This window comes from Sceloporus occidentalis, unplaced genomic scaffold (genome assembly GCF_023333645.1).
Source record: "Sceloporus occidentalis isolate IW3139 unplaced genomic scaffold, rSceOcc1.0.p SCAF_2, whole genome shotgun sequence".
NCBI lineage: Eukaryota > Metazoa > Chordata > Lepidosauria > Squamata > Phrynosomatidae > Sceloporus > Sceloporus occidentalis.
Genome location: NW_028316982.1, coordinates 112,394,062 through 112,405,055, shown reverse-complemented (window position 1 = coordinate 112,405,055; position 10,994 = coordinate 112,394,062). Strand labels below are relative to the sequence as shown.

General features: G+C 39.1%; 1 long non-coding RNA gene across 2 annotated transcripts; it reads left to right on the top strand.

The window, feature by feature from the left end:
- The first annotated feature begins 2,753 nt into the window (after window positions 1–2,753).
- Window positions 2,754–10,416, top strand: LOC149318887 (uncharacterized). Of its 2 annotated transcripts, none has more exons than XR_016279833.1 (3): window positions 2,754–3,024; window positions 7,383–7,442; window positions 10,011–10,416. It is a non-coding gene; the product is annotated as an uncharacterized LOC149318887 (long non-coding RNA). The 2 variants fall into 2 exon arrangements; XR_016279832.1 differs by lacking the exon at window positions 2,754–3,024 and adding an exon at window positions 3,647–3,842.
- Window positions 10,417–10,994: the final 578 nt, after the last annotated feature.

Below are 10,994 nucleotides of genomic sequence, written 5' to 3'. Positions count from 1 at the left end.
TTGTCAATAGACAAACAAGCAATGGCCCTGACTGAGTTGGCCTGGAAAGACTGATCTAAGTTCTGGAGCACAGGAGCCTAGGCTAGCTGGATGGGCCATATTCCTTTTGAAATAAATAATGTGGGTTGAACTGGAGTGCCTTTGTGGTCTCTTCCAACTCTATGATTCTATGTTTAGACCTTGTTCCAACCTACAGCCATAAAAGAAAGTATTGTGAATGGTTCATGGACTTTGGTACTACCCTGGCATGATTGCATTCCTTTAACAGCGGTGTCACCTCACCCCCTTAACTGTTTGAAAAGTCTCCTTTCTGCAGGTATGTCAATGTTAATCATAAACTCTAACTTTTATAATTGGAACCTATTTATTTAGAATGGATAATTCACATATCCGGCAAGCACATTCCATCATGGGAGTGCGTTTCAGCACTCGGGCTTGCTGGCATTAAATCCCGAGGGTTCATGTGTCATGTGCACACCACAAAGTAGAGCTTATTATTTTATAGTACATCTTTGTGTTTAGACTGCCAATAAACCAATTTACTCTGGGCACTGTATAGGTAGACAGCATGAAATACAATATTCCCTCCCCACGTCTCTATAGTTTTGCTCTCCTCAGTTAATCACAATCTGAAAACATTACTTGCGTAGGCTTCAGCCATCCACTGAGGGTATTGGAACATATTCCCTCACACATAAGGGGTGGACTACTGTACCAACATCAAGCAATAATAATAAAATGGGCATTATAAAGGTGGTGCACCATAAGTGAAATGTGTGTATCTCTTTCAGCTACACCCCCTCCTTTTTTTTTTTTGTTAGATGGGGTTCCTTGCCAGATCTGCTTTGGCCCCAAGTCTCAAGTTGCATCCACACTGGGACAGCCAACTACTCACACACTGCTTTAGGAAGGATGGTTCAATACCATGTGAATTGTTTCTGGGAAATATAATTTGTTTGGCACCAGCGCTCTCTAAAAGAGAAAGAGATATATATCACAAAACTAGAATTCTTATAATTTCATAGCGTTGAGCCATGGCAGTTAAAGTGGTATCAAACTGGATTATCTCTGCAGTGAGGATGCAGCCTCAGATTTAGGAGTTGCTTCTTTGGGTGGATGGATTATGACTTTAGGATGGAATGTTAAAGTGTGTGAAAGGAAAGTGGGATGGTGTGTCTGCCTGTGAGAGAGGAACTGAAGCAGAGAATGAGCGGAATGGAGTGTGTGAATATGTAAGAAGGAATGAGTTATTTTGCACTGTATAAGAAAAGGATAGAGAGAGAATGCAGTGAGGGAGGTGGAGGAAGGGCTATGCATGTGCGAGAGGAGAGATACATTAAGCAGATTTTCCAGACTCTGCTTAATGTATCTCTCCTCCCCTCATACATGCATAGCTCTTCCTCCATCTCCCTCACTGCATAAGAGTAGTGCTAATTGTATAGGGGAGAGCAGAGGGTAGATGAGAATGTATTCTAGTTAATTGCTTGCTTTCCTGAATGTTTTCCTTTTCATAGATTCACTAGTTATCCTGAACTCAGGCTCATTTGTCTGAATTATGCATGATTAGTTCTTGCTTTCCATTTGTGACACACAGGTGGATGTTGATCTGATTAGACTGGTTTTGATAGGGTTTTTGTCTACACATTTTCTCAAGTTGCTTTTAAGAGGTTTGGGAGCTTAGGCTATTGTAAACTTTGTATGAGAAGTGTATATTCTTAGTCTCTGCTGTTTGTCTGTTAAGGTCCTCTCTTAGTACTAGACTTTGATATTTTAACATTTAGCATTGCTATAAAACCTCAAGGCCCTACTTCATGCATCTCAGGTCTTGCACGGGTGGATAAGTTATAATGATATAATAACTTGTCTAAGGTCATCCAGTGGGTTTCCATGGCCAAGTGAGGATTTGAACCCTGGTCTCCAGAGTCATAGTCCAAGGCTCAAACAACTACATCTCTTAGCTCTCTTGGGCTGCATCTGAACTGGAGAAATAAAGCAGTTTGACACTGCTTTAACTGCCATAGCGTAATGCTATGAAATGCTGGGATTAGTAGTTTTGTGAGATACTTAACCTTCTCTGTCAGAGAGCTTTGGTGCCATAAGAAACTACAATTGCCATGATTCAATATCATTGAGCCATGTCAGTTAAAGTGTTGTCAAGCTGCATTATTTCTACAGTGCAGATGCAGCCTAAATTAAGATAATACGGTTGAGTATGTGAGATAAAGTAAATAAAGATAAATTAAGATAATATGGTTGTGTATATGAGATATGCAGTAAAGTAAAGATCTTCCAGGAGGTAGAGACATGACAGTTAAGGTTGAGAGGGAGTCAGTCATGATTAAGAATTAATTAGTGGGGTTTTAAGTATCTGAGTGGTTAGGTCAGCTAGTCAAGGTCAGATATAGAGAAGAGTTAGAGCCGGGGTTAGATTTAGGATAGAACTGAGAGACAGAATAAGAGATGTGTGTTAAAGCTAGAATCAGTCAGTGTATGTGTGTGTGTATTAAATCAGTAATCTGTGGTGTTATGTTTAATTTCTGTTTAATATATCATTATTTTTGTATTATACACTTACCGTACATTATATACTTGAGTCTCCGAAAACACTATTTATTGGAAAGCTTGAGTCTAGACACAGTTTCCGTAGTGGCAACAATTAATACAGGATGGTGATGTCTGGTGGGGAGATAGGATGAATAAAGTCTCACACAAGAACCTCAAAAGCACGTAGCTGGTCCCTGAAGTTGGTGGCCACAGTGGTTGGCACACACTGTTGGCAAAGGTGAGGATAAGTGGAAGCCCTCCCTCTCACTTCCTTCCACTTTCAGTATCATCTTTTCTTTTTCTCAAGCATGTAGCTCACATAATCACCTCAAATATCTCTTCCTAACTCTAGATGGCATTCCTGTAATAAACATAGCTGCCTATGCCAAACACCAGTCTTCAATGTATATACAGAAGCTTGAGCTAGTGACCTTTGCCAAGGATGGCCGCTGGAAGTACTTCAGAACACTTTGCCAGACAGTAAGAAAATCAATAAAATTATTGTTTCTTCCTTTCTTGGACGCTCATCAGTGATCAGCATCCAGTGGAATATATGCCAACACCCGTCCATGGGCACTCTGAGTAGCTCTATCTGACATCATTCACAATACTCTGTTAGAATGTAGAATACACTATCATTATCATTATTAACTTTAAAAGGAATTTCATGTTTGAATACTAGGAACTACATTCAGAAATATGGAACAAGTGATGCCCAGCAGATTTCTTCTGGCAATTAGCCTGCACACATGGATAGCCCTTGCCCCAAAGGAGACAACTGCAAAGGAGGCTATTCTTTTGCGCCAGAAGACCACTTGGATTTGCTCTCTGAAGCATATAGTGGCCTCCAGGCTGAAATACCTGTAAGATCTGTTTTTGACACAGACAGTCCTTCTTTCCTCTTCCTTCTGGGAGCTGAGTCTGATAAGATCAAACAACAAACTAGTTTAAAATCCCAGCTTTCAATCACTAAACTACTTCCCACTGTAATGCGGCGTGTTTCATTTTATGCCAACATATTTGGCATGTGTACAATGTTGAATGAGGGAGTGGCTGTTGCCACTCTGCTTATCTGCAAAGCAGTGCAAAGGCTGAACCTACTCCCATCTGCAGTCATCACTCATATTTGATATCCTGTATAAATAAATAAGCTTTATGTTACCAGGTGAATAGCAGCTGCTGCAAAGCTGCTTTCAGAAATAGTCAATAACCAGGTGGAAACATGAATATCTTGAAATTGCTCAGTTTGCTGTTCATCCTGATTCTCTGCCTTGGGACGTTTTCAGCTGAAAGTGCAGGTAAGCCATTGGGTCAACAAGTCATTCTTGGCAAGGCTTAGCATTTTGTAAAAACAGTATTGTTGGACTGGGTCAAAGGTTTGTCTAACCCAGCATTCTGTTTACAGCAATGGACAGCCAACTGCATCGAGGACATGCACATGTGGGCTATCACCCTAGAAAAGAATATTAAATACCCAGAGATGACATTTCATACTTCAGTAGAGGTGGGAGAGGAGAGGTACAAAGCAAGGTTGCAGGACCTGCACTTTGAGCATTCCTAGATTTAGAAAAAAGTTTTTGTAGTTACCATAAAAAGATTTAAAATATATATAATGTATGGCTGCTTTTACGGTATTGTTGTGTGCCTTGAAGTCATTTCCAACTTATGGTGACCCTATATCATGGGGCTTTCTTGGCAAGTTTCTTCAGAGGGGGGGTTGCCATTGCCATCCCCCGAGGCTGAGATAGTGTGACTTGCCTAAGGTCACTAGTGGGTTTCCATGGCCATGGTGAGATTCAAACCCTTGTCTCCAAAGTCATACTCCAAACTATTACGCCATGATAGCTCTCTATTGTTCATTATACAGTGTGCCCGCTCCATATGTGGAAGACGTGTCACCATTAAATGAATGGCGCACACGCATCACATGGGCATGCTGCAGGCACGAGCCACATTATATTGAATGGGGCTCAAGCTTATGCAGGCTTTGTCTTACGCGGAGGGGGTATTCCAGAACGGATCCCCCGTATAAGGCAAGGCTCCACTATAATATTCAATGGTCACACGTACTGTTCGTCTGATATATTGTGAGCCAGATATAATCTTGTGAGAAAACAGTGAAAGGAGTGAGTGAGTGGGGAAATCACGATATTTTAACCATGAGCTTTAGTTATTGTGCCCGGCTTGATGATATGTGTGCTCTGACAAGAATATTTGTGATCTGAAACAAGGGGCCTGCCTTTCTGACAGGGATGTTAAAAAAAATTGTAACAAATCTTTTTGTGCTCAATGAGAAATGATGTCTCAACAAACTGAGACACTCCATTGGGAGAATGGTCCCTCATAGTGAGTTATTTTGCACTTTATTTGGCTAAATCATCCTTCTCCTCCTCATCATGATCATCCCTGTTTTTGCATTAAAACAACATTTGCTCATAGAAAATTGTGTATTCTGGACAAAACATATAAAAATTGTGCAAAATTATAAAAAGTCCAAAACTCATACAAGTTTTTAAATTATTTGTTCTTACATGTGAGAATGAAATAAAGGAAAGTTTGTGTCCGTATTCTCTGCCTTCCTAATCCTGCTGCCAGATACAAATATATAGGAGTTCATCAACAAATGGGTTAAAAACTGTGTGCCTCACCCATCTTTAAAAACAAACTAAACTAAACTAACTGTGGACATTTCAGGTCTGACAAGAAACCTGAGATAAACATTAGAAAATGAAAGCAAATGCACAGTCTGTGTGTTTTTCCAGGCCATATATCAAACTCTAGCAGACCTCTTTTTTGTAGTAGCTCTTCTTTAGCACTTAAACGTTTACCTTATCAACTTTGATTTGTTAATGGGCTCCACAAGTAGGGGACCTAATATAAAATATTGCAATGTAACTTCACAACTCAACATGAACCAGAGGTTGGAAATTATTTTTAAAATGTAACCCATTTTTATTATACATTAGGATGTTTTGAAAGTAATTAGTTCCCATTGCTTATTACAGATGACAACACATTGAATTAATTGTTGTATTTGTTGTTATTTTTTATTACCTAAAAAAAATCTTAGTCCTAATAACTGAATTTTTTTTTTTAAAAAAATTAAAATTCATGTCAACCTGCTCCTAAAAATGCCCTTTAAAAGTAACTCTGAAACATAAGCAAAGAACATTACTCATTCCACCAATGAAGTAATTTGGCACTCAATGCATCGTTTGCCAGACTATAGTGCAGTTACGAATGCTTTGTGTTCACTGTCTCTATGGAGTCATGATCATGGCATTATTGCCACAATTATAAATGCCCTTTCAAACTTACTTTGCCCGGCACCAGCCTCATCAGGTGAAGGAGGTCTGTTCTGTTAGCGATCACAATGTGAGTCAGTGGTGTCACTAGGGGTGTGTGTGTGGGTGCGGACCACATCAGGTGACATCCTAAGATTGTGTGTGACACCACTGCTCCTCTTAACACCTATCTTTTGGCAGAAAGGGACTGTGGCATTCACTTGCTTCACTTAAAAATGCTTTAAGAGATGGTGGGATTGAGGTGAAGCTCAGTGGGAGGAGAAAGGAAAGGCTCCATCATTGTTTAAAATTAAAATTTTAAATTTCAAAATTTTAAATTAAAAATATTGAAATATATTTTAAAGAAATATTATTTTATTTTTTTCTTTAAAACATCACATTCTACCTCAATCTTGACTATGTATATGTAAATACTCTTAGGCTGTGCATATGATATTGTAATTTGAAGGTGCAATTTTAATTTCGTTAGGTGTTTATGTCACAACTGTTAGCATGACAAATTCAGTGGTGTATGAGAATTACAATTTATGTGTAACATTAGTGCCCAAAAACATGACAAAGGATTCTGTATGGGGTGAAATAGGAGGAGGAGGTTGGGGAAGGGGGTTAACACCAGGAGTTACTGCACCGGGTGACACCATCCCTAGGGATGCCACTGGTGTGAGCAGATGATGTTTCCACCCCATCCTGCCAGCAAGTCAGACTTTGATGGGGAATTTCAGCAGGAGTCCTGTGTCTGATTGTCGCAAATTCACTGGCTGGTAGGAGAGGGTGGAAAATGTCATCCAGTGACATCCAGCAAAACAGACCTCCTTCAAATTATGTGGCTTGTGCCTGATAAAGTAGATTTGGAAGGGGTCAGACCTGCAGATGTTACTTAGTTATGTATGCATAACAAGGTGTAGTTGTTGTTGTGTGCTTTCAAGTCATATCAGATTTATGAGGACCCTAAGGGTTGGGGGGAAGTATCATGAGGTTTTCTTGACAACATTTGTTCAGAGGAGGTTTGTCATTGCCTTCTCTTGAAACCCCAGTGGGTTTCATGGCTGAGCTGGGAGTCAAATGCTGGTCTCCTGAGTTGGTCCACTACACCACACACAGTGTAGAATATGTAATATTCTTTTAAAGCTATAGCTTTAATAAGCATTAATTACAAAGGAAACTCATTACAGATGCAATTACAGATAACTACATCAATTGTAACTCGTCATTTCTCAAAACTGCTTCCATTCATGTTCCCACACAGCCATTCCATGCCCAGTTTAGATACCCTCCATTTCATTTCTCCTGCCATCTTATCCTGATTGATATTCTACATTCTTTGCCTACTGAACAAGGTCAGCCTTACTTTGGCTAGGATTGGACTGCATTGAAAGAGGAATGACCATGTTAACAATTTTGTCAAACATCAGATCTCCTCCCGTCCTCCCGGCAGCATGCTAATACCTCCCTCTTGTTTCTCAATGATCCAGTGCTTTAGAAACTCATATCTTTCTGTATTGATTGCCAACTTTTTTGTTTATTGTTTTTTAGGTGCTAAAGCTAGAAGAAGGTGTTGCTGCAAAATGAAGAGGTCAGACAAAGCACACAAAAGTATGTTCATCTCCTATCCTGAATGAATGATCCTAAATGAATTATGGTATCTGCAGATCACTGACAGTCAGCCCATTCCTAAAAACAAATTATACCATATGCCTATAGATATAAATTAAAACTAAAATTTAAGAGACTTTTTGAAGGCATGTTCTGCAGGTGATTGGCACTTCAGACTGGAGAAATGTACCAAATTCAGTCTTCATATTTATGGTATCAATTGTCAAAACCATTCCAACTGGCCATGCTGGTTTTGGATTTCTGGAAGTTGTTATCCAGCAAAGTAAGTTCTCTGTGTTCTGTTGTTTCCCATGTCTGTGGAAATAGCTGTAAATCTTTGCAATAAGCATGCCAAAGTCTTTGAGTTCCTTTTGATGAGAAATATTCAGAAAGGTTATGTGTTTACTTATATATATATATATATATATATATATATATATATATATATATATATAGATATAGATATAGATAAAAACCACAGACATACTTTACAGCAACTTAATAGGTCTAATCTAACAATGGATGTATGTAGGAAGTTGAGCAACACCAAGTCAATGTCTAACTTTTAAACAAGGAAAATCACAGTCCCAAAGGTAACAATTCACCTTTAAATAAGGTGCATGTCTCCATGTGTATTGTTCCTATCAAAAACAGTTTTGCTGTTATTGTTTTGGAAGTTGCTTTCTCTGGGAGGAGGTGATTATTTGGTTCCTGGCTCACCAAGGTTGTTCATGATATAGTGGAATGGTAGACTCTCCTTTACTACCATTATAAGTAGGAGTTGGATAACCATCTGTTAGAGCTGCTAATTAATGTTTTTAAAATGCATTTTATTATTTTAATGAGTGTTGCATTTTAATATTGTAATAGTTTAATTCTCTTTTAATGCTCACTTTTATATGTTTTAATTGTATTGTTCTTTCACATTTTAAGCAGATTTGAGTCCCAGTGCTCTAGTTATAGATTTCCTGCTTCAAAGGCCTACATATCCTCATACTCCAATTCTGCAATTTCTGTTCTTAGGCAGTGCTGGCTGTTATTGTTGTTTCTACACAATTGTACCTAGGATCAACAAAAATATCCACATCGATTGTTTGATTGTTTGGCTACCCAGTGAGATTCATTGTTGAGCAGGAATCTGAACCTAAATTTTCTATGTGTAAATTCAACATCAGCCATTGTACTACACCGTTCAGGGCACTATTTACTGAAGCCTCCGATCTTTTCAGCTGTGCCTCTTACATTGAAAATTTCTTCTGTTAACTAATTTGCAAGAGGGCATCCACAAATTGTATTTCAATGGGGAAATTGATTTAGCTCAGTAGGAAGCAGTGAGCGGGCTTTGATGGCAAAAAGCAAAGATCTTAAGCCTTTGTATACCAGTTCCGAACCCAGAGAACTCCAGAAACAGATGTAAGATATATAAAAAGGTAGTATTGGGCAGAAAATTAAAGGATTGCAATGAGCAATGCTTATCAGTTCCAGAAGCCAGGCTTCAGTCTGGGAGAAAGCTGGGAGTTGAATGTAACCCAGTATGACTGCAGTAGTATTGAGGGTTCTTGAATCTGACAGAGTTTCTTCCTGATTGCAAAACTGAACCAAATTGCTATTGTTCAGGCACATGTATTTATAGCAAGAAATGTGTGTTGGGACACCATTCAAGAATTAAATGGCTTTTCCAAGGATTAAATTACTTTCCCGAGGGATATGAATAAAAGGAGATATGCAGGAATAACTGGACAATCAGCTTGAATGTCACCAAACAAAAACAGTTTCATTTCTAGAAGGACACTCTGTAGCATGCAACCAATTTCCAGGCTCATCTTTCCCCATCATACTTCTTAGTGCAGGGAATACACTGATTTCAATCCTAAACGATTTCATCTTGGCTAAGTGCCCTTGGCATCTCCCATGCTAAACCATCTGGATTGCATACTATGGTATGGCTGTTTTCCTGCACTGGAGAGTCCTTTTTTGGCTAGCTGCCAAAAACATCCCTTTTTGATATTAATTTAATGTCAAGGGCCAAAGAAAGGTGACTGAGAGCTGGATCCTGGGATAACACTTCATTAGTTCCCACGGATTCTTAAGAGGACTTCCAGTGTTGGCCAATGACAGGATATCTTCTCAATGGAACTAGACAACATGTTTTGATATTTCTGTGGATCCTGTAGGTCGAAACTACAATAGAAACATTAATAGCAGCAGCCTAAGAACTTCCATTTGTTTTTGCTAAGATGGTTAGTTTCACCCAACTCCCTTGTACATTTGGCTCAAGCAGAAAGAAACATTTCGTTTTAAGTGAATTCAGTGGGCATGCTAGATAGCATGATGTAGAAGAAAGAAGAGACGAAGGAGATAATATTTTAGTGAAATAGAGATGCACATCAACAAGCACATCTTGATGAGAAAAGCAGAATACAATAGACAGGTGGGGACAGTAACAGCAGCAGCCTGAGAACTGTAATCAATAGATTCTAAAAGCATACTTGTAAGTACCATTTGGTACAGATCTGGTCAATTCTTTCAGTTAAATGTTGTCTCTTTCTTTCTTCTTCTGGGTTACAGGAATTGGAAGACATTCCAAGAAACACTGCTGTAGGCCCTGTAACAGAAATCAATTTCCACAGAATATATTCCTTCCTGGGCCTTTGCCTCAAAGCTGAAGAAAATTATTTAGATACTTGGATTTCCTTCTTGCACTTGAACTACTTCTGATTTGGAATCTTTTCCTTTCCAGAAAATCTTCATTCAGTAATATCCATTCATCCACAGGGGGTCTCAGATCTGTTAAGGCATTTGGTTTATTAAAAAGGGTCCAAAATTCAGTCTGAACTGTTTCGTGGTGGCATTTGATTTCTCCAAACATTATTTATCTATGACTGATACATTTTCCCCCAATACAGTGCATGGCTCATCAGTGCACTGCACAATGTAGCAGCTGGAGAGAGAATGGTGGAGGTAGAAAGAGGCCTTGAAAAGATGAATATTCAATAACAACATATTGAATGACATAGCCATCTGAGCAATAATACAGCAATGACTTGAGACCTGTTAAGTCCCAGAGACTTCAGCCTCACTTTCATAAACATGGACTGCCCTGCTGTAAGTAGTTCAAGGGGCTTTCTTACTTTAGATGACCTTAGTTGGAGATAGGTGATTTCAGCAAGTCTAGAGGCCAGTTATGAATGCACAGGTGGCATTGTGGGCTTCATCCCCTCTGAAAATGCACAGCAAGGTTTCAAAACCAGAACAATTCCCTTTAAAAAAAATTGGCCAAATTACCCTTTCACAAATTCCATACTCCACATCTTGCTTTAGAGAACCGTTGTTCCTACATTGTTCCTGAAATGTAATTCTTCTAGTTTCAAACAGCATCATTTTTGTTATGAGGGAGAGGGTATCCAAGGTCTATGTGAGCTGCTTCTTGCCCCCCTTAACTCAGGAGTACCAAGCCCTGACCAAAACAATAATTGGTGCCCCTATTACCATTGGACATGTGGCCGGTGCTGTTGGGATAATGTCAGGACAGGAGCGTTCTGTGTTTAACAA